The sequence below is a fragment of the Schistocerca cancellata genome, chromosome 5, assembly GCF_023864275.1.
Source record: "Schistocerca cancellata isolate TAMUIC-IGC-003103 chromosome 5, iqSchCanc2.1, whole genome shotgun sequence".
In the NCBI taxonomy this organism is placed as follows: Eukaryota; Metazoa; Arthropoda; class Insecta; order Orthoptera; family Acrididae; genus Schistocerca; species Schistocerca cancellata.
Window position 1 is genome coordinate 668420158 of NC_064630.1, and position 21238 is coordinate 668441395.

Consider the following 21238-nt stretch of genomic DNA (forward strand, 5'->3'; position numbering starts at 1 on the left):
TACACACGACGATTATCTTGCTGAAATGTAAACTCATAACGGCTTGCCATAGAGAGCAGCAAAACGGGGCGTCGACATACCGCTATGCTGTAAGGGTGACAACCGGCAATCGAATTAGTATCTCATCGCTATCCGGGGCGCCTCCAGACGCCACTTCGATCGTCATCGGGGCTCAGTTCAAAGCTGGATGTTCGGGATATCAGCCTGAATGTTGCCCGCCGTAACCACGAGTGATGATTTGGGATGCCCTTTCTTTTCATAGCTGGGTCGTTTTGTTGTTATCAACGGCAGCTTTACAGCACAAAAGTACATCGACGATAATGTACGTCCCATCTTGTTGGCTGTCATGGCAAGCCATCCTGGGCCTACATTTCAGCAAGGTAGTGACTGCCCACGAATGGCGACAGTTTCTACCACTTGTCTTCATTCTTGCCAAGCAAGGTAGCCTGATCTACCCCATATTGAGAACGTCACGAGCATTTTGCGTAGCGCCCACCATTTCGGGGTTTTAACGAACTAACGTGCCCTCAGGATGACACCGAACAATTTCATGACTCATTGCGAAGTCAAACAGCTGCTCTTATAAAGGCCAGAGGTGCACCATCGCGCCGGCCGGTGTGGCCGAGCGACTCTAGGCGCTTCAGTCTGAAACCGTGCGACCGCTACGGTCGCAGGTTCGAATCCTGCCTCGGGCATGGATGTGTGTGAAGTGCTTAGGTAAGTTAAGTGGAAGTAGTTCTAAGTTCTAGGGGACTGATGACCTCAGAAGTTAAGTCCCATAGTGCTCAGAGCCATTTGAACCATTTTGACCATCGCGTGTTGACTTGCTCCATCTGTCAATTATTTCTTTTGAATAAATCATACAGTTTTTCTTGAATTTGAATCATTTATTTATCTGTATGTGGACATCAGCTCTACTAATTTCCGCCCCATTCGGATGATTCCTTCGTGGTGCAGCTTCCTTTTTGTTCTTATCGTACATAGTGTTGCCCTTCATTGTATGGAAACATCGGTATGAGATTGTGGCGACCTCTAAACAGCAATCAACCAGGCCTCGCATTTCAAAATGTGGACTCTCACAGTGGCATTTGGCCGGGCTCAGGTTACTTGAGCAATACCTTTTACATAGTCCATGCGTCACAGTATGTCTAGATTGTGAGGTACACGCGCAACAGATCCCCAACCTGGACTTGCATTAGCTACTGCCAAACAGTGTACTCTGCACACCTCATCAAAGTCATTGAGTTTAACAGTGTGGCTACGACTGCCCCAGGTGTGAGTAAACAGAGCACCATCCCAAGAAAGAGTGATAGCATCCGTGATGATGTCTAACAAAGCGATTGTGGACCTTAGTATGTGACATAGATTTTGACTTGTTAAGTATGTTTCTGAGATGAGCAGACAGACAACCAGACAACCGGATAATAAATGACGAAAAAAGAGAAATGCGTTTTTCGAGTGATGTAATTCTAAAGTAACGATTTTTTTTTTTTTTTTTTGCCTACTTGCACTGTGATATGTTGCTTCTTGCGAACTTTGCTGGTTGTAAGTCAAAGGGGAGTAGGCTATAGGTTTTGATGAATCAGTCTGCGAGTATCAAAATATGTGACAAAAATTGTCGTATATTTTGACCGTATTCGGTAAGAATCTTACATTATTTTACAACGTCGATGAACTATAGACCTTAGTATGTGACATAAATTTCTATCTAATATATAGACCCAGTCCGGAGAAAAATTGGTCGTAACAGTCGGACAGATACACGGACAGACAGACACAAGGACACCGAAGTGATCTTAGAAAGGCTTCCGTTATTACCGATTGAGGTAGAGAACCTTAAAAACACGATAAATCTTTTGCGTAATTAATCTTTTTCGTCACATGTAATTTGCACTGCAAACTGTTTTTTTTTCTCAATTCACTTTTTCGTAGTTGAATATTGTTTTCTAGATTTACGTAGTTCTTTTGAGCTATGCGATCATTATGCCCCACCTGTGCGAGGCACAATGGAAGCTTTCGTATTATTCGAATTATTGATGATTTAGGTGCCTTAGGATGAAATCACCTAAATAATAATAACACCAAAGAGAATGGAAAAGATTTGGTACGTAGGACATCCGCAATTGAGAGGTATGACAGTAGTGGTCGGCATTCATTCCGTGTGGCAGCCCAGCGGCGGACATTTTCCGCCAACATGCAGTGGTTGGAACTCTTACACTGACCAGCCTGACCACACGGTATGTAATACGAAATACGGTCGCGGTTCAAAGAAACATTAGTACAACTGCAGAAGATCTCTCTAAACTAATTAAGAGAATGAAAAAAGTCAAGCAGGTAGGAACATGGTGAAACTATACACTGTGATTTTAAAGTTTTTTTGTCGACTGAAACCTAGCTAAGAAAATCGCCTAACATTAGGTTTGCTGTTAAGCTCATCTTTTCCACACGGCTTTCTTATCATCATTTTAGAATTCAGCAGATTGAAATCCCAAAGAAAAAAACACTTTTATTGAAAAAATAGTTCCATGGTTGGCTCGCGTTATTTTAAAATGTTTAGCTCTGCGGGTAACGTAATAGCTGGATGGACAGCAAGTGTCGACTGCGTAGTTGAGGAACACAAGAAGTAGGCAGCAGATGGTAGGCAGTGAGGTTCCACGAACGCGGTTCCAGAGTCCTGTGCATCCACCATCAGCGGGTCTCGGTCCACCGGTCCAGGGATTAGTACTGCAGACGAAAATAAAGTAGATCCCCTCTCCCTCGCACCAGCCTCTCCTTTCTCCCCCGTTCTATGCGGCTCTGCCTGCAACCACAGCGGTGAAATGCTCCGCGGCGTATCTCGCTGCCGCCTGCAACAGCGGCCACGCTAATCCAAGCGCCGCTGGAATTCCCGGAATACTGCGCAGCTGGAGCTGGACACAAAAAGAGCAGTCGGGACTGTGCAAGATAGCTGAGGCACGTAAACAGGAGGGACGACGTTGCACACACAACGGTGTCGTGTGCGAGGTCCGTGGTGGCGACGAGGGATGGGGGAGAGGGGTAGCGGGGCAGGCGGTCCTCATCACCAATCAGTCGCCGAGACAATGCAGCGGCCGCTCCTGATAACCAAACGTCACTCCGCGGATGCATTCAGTGTGCGATGGCGCTGCTATACGACCTGACTTATTGCAGCAGACCGCTCAGATACCGTCGGTTTCTTTATGGCGCTGTGCGGGGCAATGAAACGGGTAGCTCACTTTGTGAGGCGATGTAATCGTTGTGAAGTTTTCACGTGTTATCTCCATACAGAGCACAAACATCCAAGCATATTTAAATTCAACACCCAGCTTAGAAGCAACTATATGGTGATTAACTACATTACTGGCCATTAAAATTGCTGCACCAAGAAGAAATACAGATGATAAACGGGAATTCATTGGACAAATATATTACACTAGAACTGACATGTGATTAAATTTTCACGCAGTTTGGGTAGATAGGTCCTGAGAAATCAGTACCCAGAACAACCACCTCTGGCCGTAGTAACGGCCCTGATACGCCTGAGCATAGAGTAGAACAGAGCTTGGATGGCGTGTACAGCAACGGCTGCCCATGCAGCTTCAACAGGATACCACAGTTCATCAAGAGTAGTGACTGGCGTATTATGATGAGCCAGTTGCTCGGCCACCGTTGACCAGACGTTTTCAATTGGTGAGAGATCTGGAGAATGTGCTGACCAGAGCAGCAGTCGAACATTTTATGTATCCAGAAAGGCCAGTAAAGGACCTGCAATGTGCGGTCGTGCATTATCCTGCTGAAATGTAGGGTTTTGCAGGGATCGAATGAAGGGTAGAGCTACGACTCATAACACATCTGAAATGAAACGTCCACTGTTCAAAGTGCCATCAATGCGAACAACAGGTGACCGAGACGTGTAACCAATGGCACCCCATACCATCACGCCGGGTGATACGTCAGTATGGCGATGACGAATACACGCTTCCAATGTGCGTTCACCGCGATGTCGCCAAACACGGATGGAACCATCATGATGCTGTAAACAGAACCCTGATTCATCCGAAAAAATGTCGTTTTCCTATTCGTACACCCAGGTACGTCATTGAGTACACCATTGCAGGCGCTCCTGTCTATGATGCAGCGTCAAGGGTAACCGCAGCCATGGCCTCCGAGCTGATAGTCCATGCTGCAGCAAACGTCGTCGAACTGTTCGTGGAGATGGTTGTTGTCTTGCGAACGTCCCTATCTGTTGACTCAGGAATCGAGACGTGGCTGCACGATCCGTTACAGTCATGCGGATAAGATGCCTGTCATCTCGCCTGCTAGTGATACGAGGCCGCTGGGATCCGGCACGGCGTTCCATATTACCCTCCTGAACCCACCGAGTCCATATTCTGCTAACAGTCTTTGGATCTCGACCAACGCGAGCAGCAATGTCGCGATACGATAAACCGCAATCGCGATAGGTTACAATCCGACATTTATCAAAGTCGGAAACGTGATGGTACGCATTTCTCCTCCTTACAAGAGGCATCACAACAACGTTTCACCAGGCAACGCCGGTCAACTCCCGTTTGTGTATGAGAAATCGGTTGGAAACTTTCCTCATGTCAGCACGTTGTAGGTGTCGCCACCGGCGCCAACCTTGTGTGAATGCTCTGAAAAGCTAATGAGTTGCATATCACAGCATCTTCTTCCTGTCGGTAAAATTTCGCGTCGGTAGCAAGTCTTCGTGGTGTAGCAATTTTAATGGCCAGTAGTGTATTCTGCATAAAAACAAATAGCATTTGCGTCGATTGACTGTTCCATCGGTTTTTGGAATAATACTTTATGCATCGTGATTGAAACACACACAATACTGATGCAATGTTCTACAGTCGTTATTTATTTCACACCAGTTTTCAGCTGTTACGCCGTCATCAGGTAAAAAGTTAAGTATATGATACGGTCAAATTTTGTTGGCTCCAATATTTTAAACTAGTTTATCTACACAGTATGGTATCTGCACTTCCACAGACGAAAAATGTTAATGTTAGAATTAGGAATAAAACAAGAGGGATTATTTCGGTGAAAAACCGATGTAAGATTAGTTAATAGAGACAACTAATGAATTATATACTAATTAAAATTGTTCATAGACGAAAATAAATTGAACAATAAACTTTGGTGACATGCTCCATGTGTCTGAACGAAATAATCTCGTCTTTAATAGGTCCTAAATCACAAACAGATGATCTATACTAGTGATATAATCATCTGACTGAAGCAGCTGTGATTATGGAATGTAAAATTTTTAACAAAGCAAGAGAAATTTTAATAGCCGAAATAAATGAAATTATAGGCATGCGAGTTAGAAGGGTAATTTGCAACATAGCCTGGCTGGTGAGTGGTATCTGCAATTACAAGTGGCGAATAAGGGAAACACGTCTCGTCATTCTATACTAAGGTACTACAATTTCTCTTTTTGTGTTAAAATATTTTATATTGTGTAATGGCAAGTGCTTCAATTACGTGATTAATAACATTAGTATATCTTCTCTGTTTGTAATTTAGGCCCTATTGAAGACAAGATTATTTTGTGCAGCCACACATTTGGAACATCTCACCAAAGTTTATTGTTCAATTTATTTTCTTCTAAGAGCAACGGTTGTAATTAGTGTACACACACTGCAAGAAAAATTTTGCATCACCTCAGTTCCGAGAGTTCCGAAACCTGTACAGAAAATTGGAATAGAGATCAACAAAAACACAACTTCCGCCCTTTTTATTGCTCATGAAAACCACACATTGCATGTTGTACCACCATACAGCGAGACCTGCAGAGGTGGTGGTCCAGATTGCTGCACTCACCGGTACCTCTAATACCAAGTAGCACGGCTTGTTACATTGGGGCACTGTTGGTCCAGATTGTCCCACTCCTCAACGGCGATTCGGCGTAGATCGCCCTGAGTGGTTGGTGGGTTACGTCGTCCACAAACAGCCCTTTTCAATCCATCCCACGCATGTTCGATAGGATTCATGTCTGCAGAACATGGTGGCCACTCTAGTCGAATGATGTCGTTATCCTGAAGGAAGTCATTCACAAGACGGGAGCGCGAATTGTCGTCCATGAAGACAAATGCCTCGCCAATATGCTGCCGATATGGCTGCACTATCGCTCGGAGGATGGCATTCACGTATCGTACAGACGTTACGGCGCCTTCCATGACCCCAGCGGCGTACGTCGGATCCATATAATGCCACCCCAAAACAGCAGGGGACCTCCACCTTGCTGCACTCGTTGGACGGTGTGTCTAAGGCGTTCAGCCTCTCTCCAAACACGTCTCCAACGATTGTATGGTTGAAGGCATATGCGACACTTATCGGTGAAGAGAACGTGATGCCAATCCTGAGCGGTCTATTCGGCATGTTGTTGGGCCCATCTGTACCGCGCTGCATGGTGTCGTGGTTGCAAAGATAGACCTCGCCATGGACGTCGTGAGTGACGTTGCGCATCATGAATCCTATTTCGCACTGTTGGAGTCGTAAGACGACGTCCTGTGGATACACAAAAACCATTATTCAACACTGTGGCATTGCTTGATGGTTTTGCCTGGTGGCATTGCTGTCAGGGTTCCTCCGAGCCATATTCCGTAAGTAGCGGTCATCCACTGCAGTAGTAGCCTTTTGGTGGCCTTGCATGTCATCCGCCGGCCAGAGTGGCCGAGCGGTTATAGGTGCTACAGTCTGGAACCGCGCGACCGCCACGTCGCAGGTTCGACTCCTGCCTTGGGCATTGATGTGGGTGGTGTCCTCAGGTTAGTTAGGTTTAAGTAGTTCTAAGTTCTAGGTGACTGATGACCTTAGAAGTTAAGTCCCATAGTGCTCAGAGCCATTTGAACCATTTTTTTAAGCATATCATCCACAGTTCCGGTCTCTCCACGTCCGAACAACATCGTTTTGATTCACTCCGAGACACCTGGACACTTCCCTTGTTGAGAGCCCTTCTTGGCACAAAGTAACAATGTGGATGCGATCGAACCGCAGTACTGACCGTCTAGGCGTGGTTGAACTGCATACACCACGAGCTGTGTACCTCCTTCCTGGTGGAATGATTGGAACTGATCGGCTCTTGGACCCCCTACGTCTAATAGGTGCTGCTCATGCATAGTTGTTTACATCTTTGCATCTTTGGGTGGGGTTAGTGACATCTCTGAACAGTCAAAGAGATTGTGTGTGTGATACATTATCCAGAGTCAACGCCTATCCGGGGTGATGCAAAACTATTTTTCATGTGTGCAATTCGTTAGTTAAAAGTGTCACATGCTTTATCTTCGTTAAATAGTGCTACATCGCATTTACACTTAAATACTCCCCGTTGTGTTACTGCTAAATCTAACATTAACATTTTTCGTCCCTGGAAATGGATGTACTCTGTAGATGCTCTAGTTTAAAATCCTTGATCCAACAAAATTTCACTGCTCTGCATACTTATATTTGTGGATTGTGAAGTAAATAATAGATAGTGCACAATATTACACAAGTGTTGTGTGTATTTTCGTTCAAATAGTGTGTAGCCATCGCTTACAACATGCGAAATTCAAGTAAGCGACATTATCTCCCACTTGCAGAAATAAATATTGCCTGTTGTCTAATAGAGTGTCTGGACCAGTGGTTCTCAACCTTTCCGAGACCGTCACCCCTGTCATCACATATTAACTAACATCCCCTTCCCCAAAAACGTCAACATTAGCTCCTAAACAAACTTCAGAATGAGAAGGAGTTTTCTGTCAACACATTTATATTGAAAATGAAGAAAAAAGGTATTTACTTTTTTGTAGGGGTTTTATGAAACGTCGAACTAGTGAGTTAGTAAAACATTTGATACAGCTTATTTCTAGCAAACAGTTTTGTACAGAATGAGGAAGAAATTCGCAGTCCCTCGCCAGTGCTTTTTACGACTTCATCTCAGAAAAAAAAAGATAATAGGTACTTGTGCATAAGCAGCGACCAGAAACGTAAAATATCTGTTAACACAATGTTAGCAGTACAAACCTATGTCCCGTAACGTGTACGCATAGGGGAGGGGTACTTTATGACCAACGCAAAAAATTAAGAATTAGCAATTTCGTTTATTGTCGTTGACTATTAGTCACAACATATTTTTAAAGGTAAGTGGATGTGTAAGAAGGGTCATGAACCTGAAAATATGAGTATGTCATTTGTTGTGAAGAGTAACATTCACTACTAATAGTTAAATATTCGGGGTTTTACTGAAAAATTAAATTACGGGATAATGAATCATTAAGAACAATACATTTATTTTTTCGAAACTTCAATGTAAAAAGGTCGTAAACAGATTACGAGTACGCAACCAGACTGCGACATTTTTAAAGTTTGCATAATGTAGCCCATACTCCCCCCCCCCCCCCTCCACACCACACGCACATGATATTTTTAAAGTTTGAATAATGTAGCCCCACCCCCGCACACACACACACACACACACACACACACACACACACACACACACACACACACATACGCCCCACTTTCGTATTGGTATTGCGCGGGTTGAGACGAATGCCGCAACGGTTACTTCGACAACCACAAACTTGATGCTTCTGCAGTGGCTTTTATGGCACAGTGAATGTTTAACAATTAATTAATACAAAATAATGAATTACTGCGGTACAAATCTCAGAAATCGTATTACTTATTTAATCAACTGCTGTGTGCTTTGATTAAACGCCTGTTTTTACATTGTGACACACCGAAGTACTAATAACGCAGACAAATCGAAGAGCAAAATTTGTTATAGCATAGTGTTTCTTTTCAGGTCGGTGTAATAATCTGTAATTGTGGTTTCACATGCCAGATAATCAAAGATTCTTTTAAATGAAGTTTGCCCCTTCACACAAATTTTTGTAACAGTGAAAGCTACTAAATAACGCCATGACAAAATATCCACCTAGCTTCACAGTTACGCTCAATAAACTACTGGCAAAAATTTTACAGGTGGAACCTGATTCAGTTACAAGTTTTCTTAGTACTTCGCTGTATTCATACGTGTTTTTAATACGACGTTACGTCGTATGTACAACAGGCACTATTCCTTCCAAATTTAAAATATAGCACGCAAGAGAAAGGAGAATATCTGTTGTAATTAAGTTCGTGTTTCTAAAAGAAAATAATAAATTGGGCTTGGCAGGTAAGTTGCGGTTTGAATGGTATCTTTATTTTCTCTTTCGAACAATCCGATTCATGAAGAAGGTGTTATGGGTGTAAGAGGGGCGGGTGTAATCAGCAAGAATTTTAGGTGTTTCCAGACAGAACTACTTTTACAGCACCACACAGACACTGGCTGATATCATTTTGTGGTCATAGAAGATGTAGTTGGATGGATTCTATTCAAAAACACGTAGTTCAGGAAGAAAATTATTTCATGCAGTGGTACATTAAAAAGTTAATTTTTATGCTTTTTCCCCGATGGGATACAAAAGCTGTTCATTTCATTGACTCTAGGCTCCATGACTATATTGATACATGTATCTGCTCTGTGGTGCGAATTAGACAGCGCACTGTGCAAGTAATGTCTCTTTGGCTTTTATAATCAGTAATGACAACAGTCAACAGACGAGAAGCTACCTAACACGCTTACGTATTTTTTTTATTTTTTTATTTAAACACTGTCTGTGTTTGCAGACTGACGAAAGTTACTTTCACGCTGCGAATACAGATGCTCCTTGGACCTTTTTAATGTACACTACGGAAAATAGCTAACCGGCTCATTAGGGAATTATTTATTTCTCATTTGCAGAATTTAATACGCCCATTCTCCGTGGCGTCTCAGGACTAATTATGGAAACCCCAAATCTCTAAACGATTTAATGAAGCGCTACCGCCGAACAATCAACTGGGCAAAGAAGGAGTCTGATCCCGGGAGACCGACAAATACTTCTAACTAGAGACGAATATTCTGCGGCATTAGCTGCCAACAGAGGGACCATAAAATTTTTCTCAGCTCTATGGACTCGGATCTTACTTGTCGGTCTATAGCTGCACGGTTTTGTACTGTTTCCAGCAAGTGATTAACCTATTTTTCATAGAATACGCGGATACAATATAAGCTCACACTATGGAAGCCTTCGTTAGTACCTTCCTTCTAGCAATAATAAATGACTACTCAGAGATTTACATCTGAATATAATTACGTTTCATAGGAAGGATGTTTTATCGAAGAATAAAATATTTGGGCTCAGTGCGACATATACAAGGTATTTTTTAATTAGTTACACAGAAATAACCTTGGACTCTGAAGAGGGTTAATAACTGACAGAAGTGTTTGATATAGAACTGAATGTAGTAAATCTTCAAGTTTTATCCCGCCTAAACCAGTTAGTTCCCAACGTTCCCGCTAGGTGGCATGCGCGACTGAGTTACTACATCAGTCATCATGGTGTCATATAACGGTGCAGAGCATGTGCAGTGTTGCTAATGGTTTCGTGAATCATTATGCCCTACTACAGCCTAGAGACGATTCAGGACTAAATATCGTAAGCCACCAGCTGAAACCGTTATTAATTGTTACTTTCGTGTCACCTAAACTGTCTGTACATCACGTAAGTTGCCGGGCCAGGGTCAGCCAACAGTCTCTGACACAGAAATTGAAGTTCGGTGGTCTTACATTCAGAGCCCGCGAGGTGTCAGTTTAGTGTTACAGTATGTAAGGGGTTACGAAAACACCTGTCATTCAAGACCTACTAACTGGATCCGTTGCAAGCTTTAAGAGAATGTGACAAAGAAAAACAATCTGAGTAGTTTTTTGTAGAAATGTTTAACAAAAAGCCGGAGATGATTTTCTTCAGTGACGAAGCCACCTTCCGTACTAGCAGTAAAATGAATCTGTTTAACGTTCGGATGTGGGGTGAGCATAAAGCACGTCCATAGTCGGACATGTACGGGACTCCCCTAGGACGAATGTTTTTTGCGCTGTAAGCTGTCGAAAGATGGTGAAACGCAACTTGTTGTCCCATTCCATATTTTTCTCGACTAATTCCGGTACTGGAGAATCAATAGCGAGAGTAGAAGTAAATCAATGGGTAACAAGAAGGAGAGAATGGACCAAGCGGTGTTTAATTATTTATTCATTGATCTTTTTATTTCTTGTGTGTCCCGTTTCCTAGCATCATTTCCCTTATACGACCCGGAATGTATGAATGAGGTAGTATGTGATGTAGCAGAAAGCTTTGGTGAGAGGTCGTAGCATTCCATTTGGAGAGCGGTTCTGTGGTAGGATAGTATCAACCCCTTAAACATGGAAGAGTTTGGTAAAGATAGTGTACAAGTCAGGTCAGAGAGGTCGCGAAGGTATGGATATTGGCTCTGTCAGGTTGGCGAACCATCCCCTCCACCACCTTTTGAACGAACAACGGTTGGGCGAGGTGTCCAAAGGTCCACTTGTTCCTGTGTAGCGGCGCTGGACAGACGTGGAGACGCAGGTCGCGATTTTGGTAATGTTAACAAAGGTATTAGAATGTCTCAAATCTGCTCGTTAATAAAGTTCAGATGTTGAAATCAGGTGTTAGATTGCCACCAAAGCACAAAAAGGTAGTTTGTTTTCATAATTTAGTCAAATATCAGTAAAAACTTTGCGTTTGTGCCTTGGTCAGGCCGCACACCATGGGCCTGAAGCTCACAGTCATACTACTTCTCTGTGCTTAGCGGAAGTTCACTCATTTAATGAATTTTAATGTGATCTATGTTTTACTGTAATATTTTGGGGATTTTTATTTATTTTTCATATGTTTTTGTGTACTTGCTTTCGTGCCATGTTGGTAAAGTACAGTTTCGGGCTGAAAATGTATAGTAGACGAGTGAATAACCATAAGGTAGTGGATAAGTGTAAGATAGGGAAGGAATAACCTTCAGACTTTTTTTTTGCATTCTTTGGTTGGCTACCGCAACTTGGCCACGTGTTTGGAATAGTATGAAAGTGATAATGTTTCTTGTGCCCCCAATAACTGTTTGATTTAATGGCAATGTTGTGGGTTACGTAAAATACACTGTTTAAACTCTAGTATCTTTGAAAGGTTCAGATTTTAGTGCCCATTGACAGGATCAAGTCTTGTGAAATACTCTTCCACCCTGACCGATTTCGCTTGTAGTGTCTTTGCTGATCTTGATCTGCGTGACCTATTGCAATTAAATTAAATAAGCATGGGTTTAGGTTTGTGTGCTTGCATAAAATTACATTCAAGCCACGTCTGCGATCCCCTCTCCTTTTCCATAATTACGTGGCTCAAAATGAATCATGTTAACTAGAGAGACCAGTTGTGATGATGTATATTCCAACAGATACACGGCTAGTTATTGAAATGCCATCGGTACTGAATAAATACCAATTAATCTATACCCTTTGCTGATTATTGCCTCCCTCCATCATAAAGAATAGGTTAAAGTCAGTACCACAGTCTAATGCTGGCCATGAAAGTAAATAAAGGCTATATGCTGTCTATTAAGCCCTGTATAGATGCACTCTGTTTTGGTTCTAAAAAATATTCTACTATCTGTTAAGTTCTAATTTTGGATAAACCCTCCCGCTAGAAATTGATACCTCGCTGGGGCCTGTAATTTCGTGGACCACACGAATTTGTTAAACCATTACTACAGAGGGTAGCTTCCAGGAGCTGTAGGATAGGATAAGTGATGATAATCATCCCACCACGTCGAGGTTTAGAAATAACTATACCACCTGCAGTAAGACGGTTATGTTGCAGTGGACATGCCTGAACATTATCTAAGCCGACCGCTGTGGCCGAGCAGTTCTAGGCGCTACAGTCTGGAACCGCGTGACCGCTAAGGTGGCAGGTTCGAATCCTATGTCGGGCATGGATGTGTGTGATGTCCTCAGGTTGGTTAGGTTTAAGTAGTTCTAAGTTCTATGGGACTGATGACATCAGATAAGTACCATAGTGCTCACAGCCATTTGAACCACTTTTGAACATTATCTCTTACCTCAATTGCAACAAGATTGGAGCACAGAATTTATCAGCAAGATGGTGCGCCACCACATTACTATGGCGAAGCTGTCGTGCATATACGCAGTAATGTACTGACTTGGAATGTGCGCGGTGAAAGAATATCATGACCATAACGATCATCTGATTTAACCCCAACGGCCGTCTGGATTTTTTTTCTGTCATCAGTCTTGTGACTGGTTTGATGTAGCCCGCCTCTCTTGTGACACCCTCTTCATCTCAGAGTAGCACTTGCAACTTACGTCATCAGTTACTTGCTGAATGTATTCCAAACTCTGTCTTCCTCTGAAGTTTTTGCTCTCTACAGCTCCCTCTAGTTCCATGGAAGTCATTCCCTCATGTCTTAACAGATGTTCTATCGTCCTGTCCCTTGTTCTTATCAGTGTTTTCCACATATTCCCTTCCTCTCCGAATCTGCATAGAACCTCCTCATCCCTACCTTATCAGTCCATCTAATTTTCAACATTCGTCTATAGCACCACACCTCAGATGCTTCGATTCTCTTCCATTCCGGTTTTCTCACACTCCATGTTTCACTACCATACATGCTCTACTCCAGACGTTACATTCCGAGAAACTTCTTCCTCAGATTAAGACCTGTGTCAGATACTAGTATATTTCTCTTCGCCAGGAATGCCCTTTTTGCCACTGCTAGTCTGTTTTTGATGTCTTCCTCGCTCCATCCGTCACTGATTATTTTGCTGCCTAGGTAGTAGAGTTCCTTACCTTCACTTACTTCGTGACCATAAATCCTGATTTTAAGTTTCTCACTATTCTCATTTCCGCTACTTCTCATTACTTTCGACTTCCTTCGATTTACTCTCAGTCCATATTCTGTATTTGTTAGACAGTTCATTCCATTCAGCAGATCACGTAATTCTTCTTCACATTCACTCAGGATAGCAATGTCATCTGCGAATCGTATCATTGATATCCTTTCACCTTGAATTTTAATTCCACCCTTGAACCTTTCCTTTATTTCCATCATTGCTTCTTCAAAGTACAGATTAAACAGTAGGGGCGAAAGACTACATCTCTGCCTAACACCCTTTGTAATCCGAGCACTTAGTTCTTGGTCATCGACTCTTATTATTCCATTTGGCTCTTGTACATATTGTATATTATCCGCAACGTCAAAATCGCCTCTCTCGTGCCTTTACCTTTTCCAAAGCCAAGCAGATCTACATTTAGCACATCCTCCATTTTCTTTTACATTCTTCTGTACATTATTCTTGTTAGCTCTTAAGCTGGTGGTGCGGTAAATTAGCTTTGTAGTCTTCGGAATTGTTTGGGTGATACTTTTCCGGAAGTCAGGTGGTATGGCGCCAGACTCATAGATTCCACGCACAAGCGTGAATAGTCATTTCTTTGCCACTTCTGCCAATGACGTCAGAAATTCTGATGATATGTTATCTATCCCTTCTGCCTTACTTGATCTCAAGTCCTCCAAAGCCCTTTTAAATTCCGATTCTAACAGTGGATCACCTATCTCTTCTGAATCGATACCTATATCTTCTTCTATCACATCAAACAAATCTTCCCCCTCATAGAAACTTCCAGTGTATTCTTTTCACTTATCTCCTCTGTCCTCTGCGTTTAACAGTGGAACTCCGTTTCACTCTTAATGTTACCACCCTTGCTTTTAATGTCTTCTTTCGACTTTCCTGTATGCTGAGTCTGTCCTTCTGACAATCATTTCTTTTTCGATTTCTTCACATTGTTCATGCAGCCATTTCGTCTTAGCTTCCCTGCACGTCCTATTTATTTCATTCTTCAGCGACTTGTATTTCTGTATTCCTGAGTTTCGCGGAACTTTTTTGTAATCCCTCCTTTCATCGATCAACTGAAGTAATTATTCTGTTACCCATGGTTTTTTCGCAGTTACCTTCTTTGTACCTATGTTTTCTTTCCAACATCTGTGATGGCGCTTTGTAAAGACATCCATTCCCCTTCAACTGTACTGCCTACTAAGCTATTCCTTGTTGCTGTATCTGTACCCTTAGAGAACTTCAACCGTATCCCGTCATTCCTTAGTACATCCGTATCCCACTTCTTTGCGTGCGAATTCTTCCTGTCTAATATCTTAAATTTCAGCGTAATTTTCATCACTACTGTATTGTGATCCGAGCCTTTATCTGCTCCTAGGTACGCCTTAAAATCCAGTATCTGATTTCGGAATCTCTGTCTGATAATTTAACTGAAATACTTCCGTATCACCAGGCCTTTTCCATGTATGCCTCCTCCTCTTGTAATTCTTAAACAGAGTATTCGCTATTACTAGTTTAAATTTATTGCAGAACTCGATTAGTCTTTGTTCTCTCTTATACCTTGCCCCAAGCCCATACTCTCCTGTGACTGTTCTTCCACTACAACAGCATCCCAGCTCCCCATGACCATAAGATTTTCATCTCCCTTTATAAACTGTGTTACCCTTTCACTATCATCATGTACATTCTCTATCTCTGCATTTTAAGCTTGTGACCTGAACTATCAATGTCGGTGTTGGTTTGCAGTCGATGCTTATGATAACAACCCTATCACTGAATTCTTCAAAGTAATTCACTCACTGCCCTACCTTCCTATTCATAACGCATCCTACTCCCGTTACATCATTTTCTGGTGCTGCTGATATTACCCTATACGCATCTTACTAGAAATCCTAGTATTCTTTCCATTTCACTTCACTGACCTCTTCCCTTTCCGTCTTCGGACTTCCTAGTTTCCCTACCACGTTCAGACCCCAACTTGTAGAACGTTATCCTTCCGTTTGTTATTCAATCTTTTTCACATGGTCAGCTTCCCCTTGGCAGTCCCCTCCCGGAACTCCGAAGGGGGGACTATTCCCGAATCTTTTGCTAATGGAGAGATCATCATGACACTTTTTCAGTTACAGGCTACATGTCCTGTCGATATACGTTACGTGTCATTATCGCAGTGGTTTCCATTGCTTTCTGCATTCTCATGCCACTGATCATTGCTGATTCTTCCGCTTTTAGGAGCAGAACACGAGAGTACCCGGAACCTGTTTGCGCTCCCCCGCCCTCTTTGACAAAGCAGAATGAGGATGACTTCTTATGGCCAAGTCTTCGGCTGACAGTGCTAATTACGAATCAACATTAAGTAAACGGTGGGAAAGTTATGCCATAATTTAAAAAAAAAACTTATTTCCTTTTTCAAACCCACCATAGTACGTAAAAAATTTCTCACAAGAATAACTGTGTACGATAATTTTCGTCAAGGAGCAAGTCCACATCGGCAGCTTGTGACACACTGGCCGACATAACTAGGCCAAACAGTCAAGAATACAGCAAAGATAAAACTGTAGTACATGCTAGCAATTGCAGTATCAATTTACTAAAAGCTACATTATATTCTTTGGCTCCAAGTAAACACTGCACCTCAGTAAATTGATACTGCTGTCGCTAACATGTACTGTAGTTCTATCGCTGACCTGGTATTGTCTTTGACTGAATTCTTCACTGCTTGGCCTAGTTAATTCTGTCAGTGTGTCACTGTAGTGCGTTTACAATAAGTTGCGACTTTCGATGGTTCAATACGGTGCGAGTGGAGCGAAGCGTAGTTCCAGCTTGTGCTGAACGTGTCAGCAGGGTACAATAACAGCAGGCCTGCTCGGCGACTAATTTGTCAGCCGCGCAAGCTGAACGATCTGCAGTCTTTTTCAAACTATTTGAAAGAAACTATACGTAATAAACTCTGAGTGTCGCATGTCTTATAGCTTCATTCGTCAGCTTCATGATGAATTACCTATCATTTCGTAATTGATCACACTTATTGTGATATTTCGATATTAGCGAAACTGTCGCAAGAAACTCTTAACGTTTGCAGTGAAAAATAGGAGTCGGTATGAATTTGCGTTTGGTGTGTGTTAGGTCATATGTTGCTGCATATGAAATTTAGATAGCAAATTATTCCTTAAACGTCGAAGAATGTCGTTGTCTGTCTTCAACGTCGAGAAAAAGGAACATATGTAAAGCGCTTCGTCACGAACGCACTCGCAAGTGAAAATGCCAGAATGAAATATTCATAACTTCTTCCTATCTCATAAACGGTCTGAGATAAGGAAACAAGATTTTGGCAATGATAGCACGCAAAGAGAAGAGTATTTTGCCAGATGATTAATATGCGAATCTTCCAAGTCTATCGCGATATTCAAGCAACTACAGTTTTTTTAAATGAAATAATGTAATTTTTCAGGACCATCAATAGCCTGTGAAATGAAAATTGCTGTGGCTTTTGCAGCAATATATATGAAGAAGCTGCACATTTCTTTTCATACTGAGTATGGACTTTCTCATAACTATTGATGTGTCTCGTCTCAGTTGCTAGTTTAATAATACGCTGTTTTAGGATTCTGCCACAATTTCAACTGCATTACAATGTTACTGAGATGTATACCTGTACACTCTGCTGTGATTAGGGAGAAGAATCAGATGCTGACACAGCGACAAGAGAAGTAACGTATTACTCAAAACTCGACATAGTCTTTCAAGAATCCGTGTCTCCTCAAGTACATTCTTGGTATGGCTGACTACTTGAGACCAGTCCTGTGGTTTAACATTTGAAATGACTTCTTTTGTCAGCATTTCAATCTCACACAGCGGAAATTTATTGTTGTTTTGTGCCACATTACTTTTCACCAAGGTCCATTTTTTTCTCAGTCGGATTTAAATGAGCATGATACAGAGTGAAGCCTGATAGAACTATGTTCTTTAGCGTTAGTCATTTCGACTACCTGATGGTGTGGAATTTTTAAGTTTTAGAATACTACAAGTTCCCTTTACTTTGCCTTGCAAAATCTGGGTTTAACTTTACCCACTCTAATATTTCCTTGTACCCAGGGAAAAATAGCCGCTTACCTCCGCGGCATTGTTGAAGCTTTATCCATCAAAACCGAGTGGTACTGCGGATTGTCAATTACTATTGTCGGATTTGGAGGAATATTTTCCAACAGAACAATATCTTCACAGCCAGTGACCATGTTTTTGGACGACCACTTTTATTGCAAATCTCGTGTTCAGACGTGCTGCACCATTACTATCAACGCAGCGCCCACGGGAAACGTTCGCATTACCTCACGACTGTAGAACGCTTCAACGCCAGAAAACATCACTTCACATGAAGGCTAGTGAACTTGAGTGCTTCTAATACACGACAACAGGTGGCACTGCTTATCCATGGCGTGGTAATAGGTACGCTTTACCAACCGAATTGCTGGCGGTATGATAGACAAAGCCGGTCGCCATTGGTGTTGCCTGGGCAACGGAATCTTGTCTCCTCCTGTGAGCCAAACGTCAAAAGTCACAACTAATTTTAAACGTATTATAGCTGCCGACGTGTACTTGCTCCTTGACGAAAATTATCGTACACAGTTATAACTGTGAGAAATTTTTTAAGTACTACGGTGGGTTTAAAAGAGCAAATTATTTTTGTTCCAATTATGGTATAACTTTCCGTCCGTTTATACTAGAAAGTGAAATAAATTTAACCTCACATTTCCCTATAACCTATGTAATCTCTAATGGTTGATTTATCCGCTTTTGGTTAATCTTGGTAATGGTTACTGATTGGAAACTAGTAGCGAATTGTGCAAAATAAATGACAGCTGAAGGTTTCACCATGAATTTTAACAATTATTGGACGGCTGAATATCCCCACCTGTAAACATGCATAAATGTAACGAATTACGATTATATCAAACATGCACACATATAGTAAAACGGCTCTGAAATCACAACATTTCCGCTACCAAGCTGGGCAGCCACAGGCGTAAAATTAGAGATTGCAGGAACCTGTTGGTACGTATCAATAAGAAAGTGACTTTTGTATGGCAGACTATGATGAAGTACTTTATCAGCTGCGATAATAACCAGTCACATTACGATACTTGTGTTCTCGCATGCCACCTTTGCAACGGCAGCCTTCATGTTTAGTGGGACGAGAACAGTGATTCAACGTGCGATCAGTTGCTGAGTTTGTCATCTGTTCAGCGACTGCCAAGGGTATGACAACTTATTTTACTAGAGCGGCCTGGCACTGGACAGTGTTCTCGATAGTGCTGCTGCTTACAGAGCATTTTTATACAAATTTTAGTCGTGCCTATTTTTCCCTATCCTAAACATATAATACGACTTTCGTGCCAACTACTTCATCAACGAGAAACTTCTTTATGTTATTCACTTTGTCTCCCATCAACTAAATAAACGGAAATTTGCCATATTTCTCTACCTTGATATCAAAAATGCCTTTGACCAGAATGGCACTCTAGACCACTCTTCAAGCTACAAATCGACGTACTCGTAGTTCGTTACGTCTGCCTTGTACCAGCCTTCTTTCACCACCGTCGTACATATCTCACAATCAACCACACTTGGCGCTGCATATTTCATCCCACTGCAGGTGTGCCTCAAGGTATTATCTTGTCCCTCTCCTTTGCATTCTGTACAGTGCAGACATTCCCATATCACAACCACAAATCTACCTCCTGCAATACGGGACTGTCGACCACCTAGCTACTTACCACACATTTCAACGCTCCAATGCCTTCCTCCATCTCCACTTGATTCTTCTTGTCGAACGCTGTAACATGTAAAACCTCAGGTAAATCCGTATAAAAGCCAAGATACCATCCTTGATCGCACCAATCGGCGTTTCCGTGGTGCAGATTTCCATCTCTCCATTTACAGCTTGCCCATCCCTCTAACACAGTACTTAGGACTAACCCACGACAGGAAAGTAACATGGAATGCACGCCTCCTTCCCAGCCAACACCAATTCCGAAACTGACTAAAACTACTGTCAGGATGCACTGCATTTTGCATCCTTCTACCATTATCCTCACCTATAAATCACTCATCTGCCTCTTTTTCAGGTACACTAACGTTATCTGGATCTCCGCCTTCCCTAAACCCTGTAAGACCCTCGAAATCCCAGGAACAAAGACACCCAGTCTCTCTTTCTGCAGCTGCCTGTCTTCCCCAATTTTCGTCCTGTACTAGCTCATCCACTTTCAGACTTCCTTCCATTCCTAGAGAATCTTCAGTTCGAATTCATTAATCGTAAAACCCAGTCTCAGCAACCAATATCCCACCCACTAATCACTAATCCAGTTACCCTGCTGCACTACTACTCTCATTTTTCACCTTCTATACAACTTCGTATCTCACCCATCCATTCCTACCGCAATTTCAACCTATTCCTAGTTCCCAGACCTAGTCACCTTGCTCTACCTCGCACGATTCTTTTCATTTTTCTAGCTCCTCCCCCGTTTTTTATGCATCTCACTTAGTCACTTTCCGGAATTCCAGTGGGCTTCGTAGAAATTCTCATCACTCCAACTCCAACTTGAACATGATCCTTTGCATACACCATTAGTATCATCCCTGTGCCATAGAATCTTACGTACACTGAACAGCCAAAACATTGTGACCACTGCCGCATTATGCCTACTGCCCATCTCGACGTTGGATGCCACCTGGTAGTGGTGCGGGCACGTGACGCCGTAAGGAAAGAATGTGTTATTTAAAAAATCATTGATTTTCATCAGTTCTATGTATTAATCATAAATACTGCTTTCGCCAAAGTCTTTTTTAAAAAACATCATTGACTGTCGTATGTTGTTACGAGTTTTAAACCATCTTTTAAATTTTTTTATTCGGTGCCAGATTGCCAGCTAGTGAGAAACTGAAATAATTACAAAAAATGTTTTGTTTGTTGTAAGTTTTATATTTTCCCACCTTATGTTGTTGGCGGGACAGCTTGTTGGCCTGTCCTCATGCACGTCAGAAAAGTTTTTAATTGTTCACTGTTCTAGTAAACTATAGCCTATTCCAATTTTCTCGTTATTTGTCAATGTTGTATGTTAACTTTCTTTCCGTTTCTTGCTGATGCCAATGGATAATGGCACCACACCCAAAACTGACCACTTACGAAAGAGAAACAATAATTAAAGTGCACGGCGACAATAGTTTTATTTTGAATTACTGTAGAAGGAAAGTAAAATATATTCTTATGATTTTCGTTACGAAACTGAGTGGGTGAAGGTTATCTCTATTACAGTATTGACGGTTAGTGATAGTTTTGAGTGTAAGTAAAATTCCCTAATAAATATTAACCGTTTCTGTTTTTAGACTAGAATACAATGGAGTACCTTCGAAAAGAAAATTCTTGCCAGCCGTTGCAAAAAGTAAACACTAACTTTACAAGAA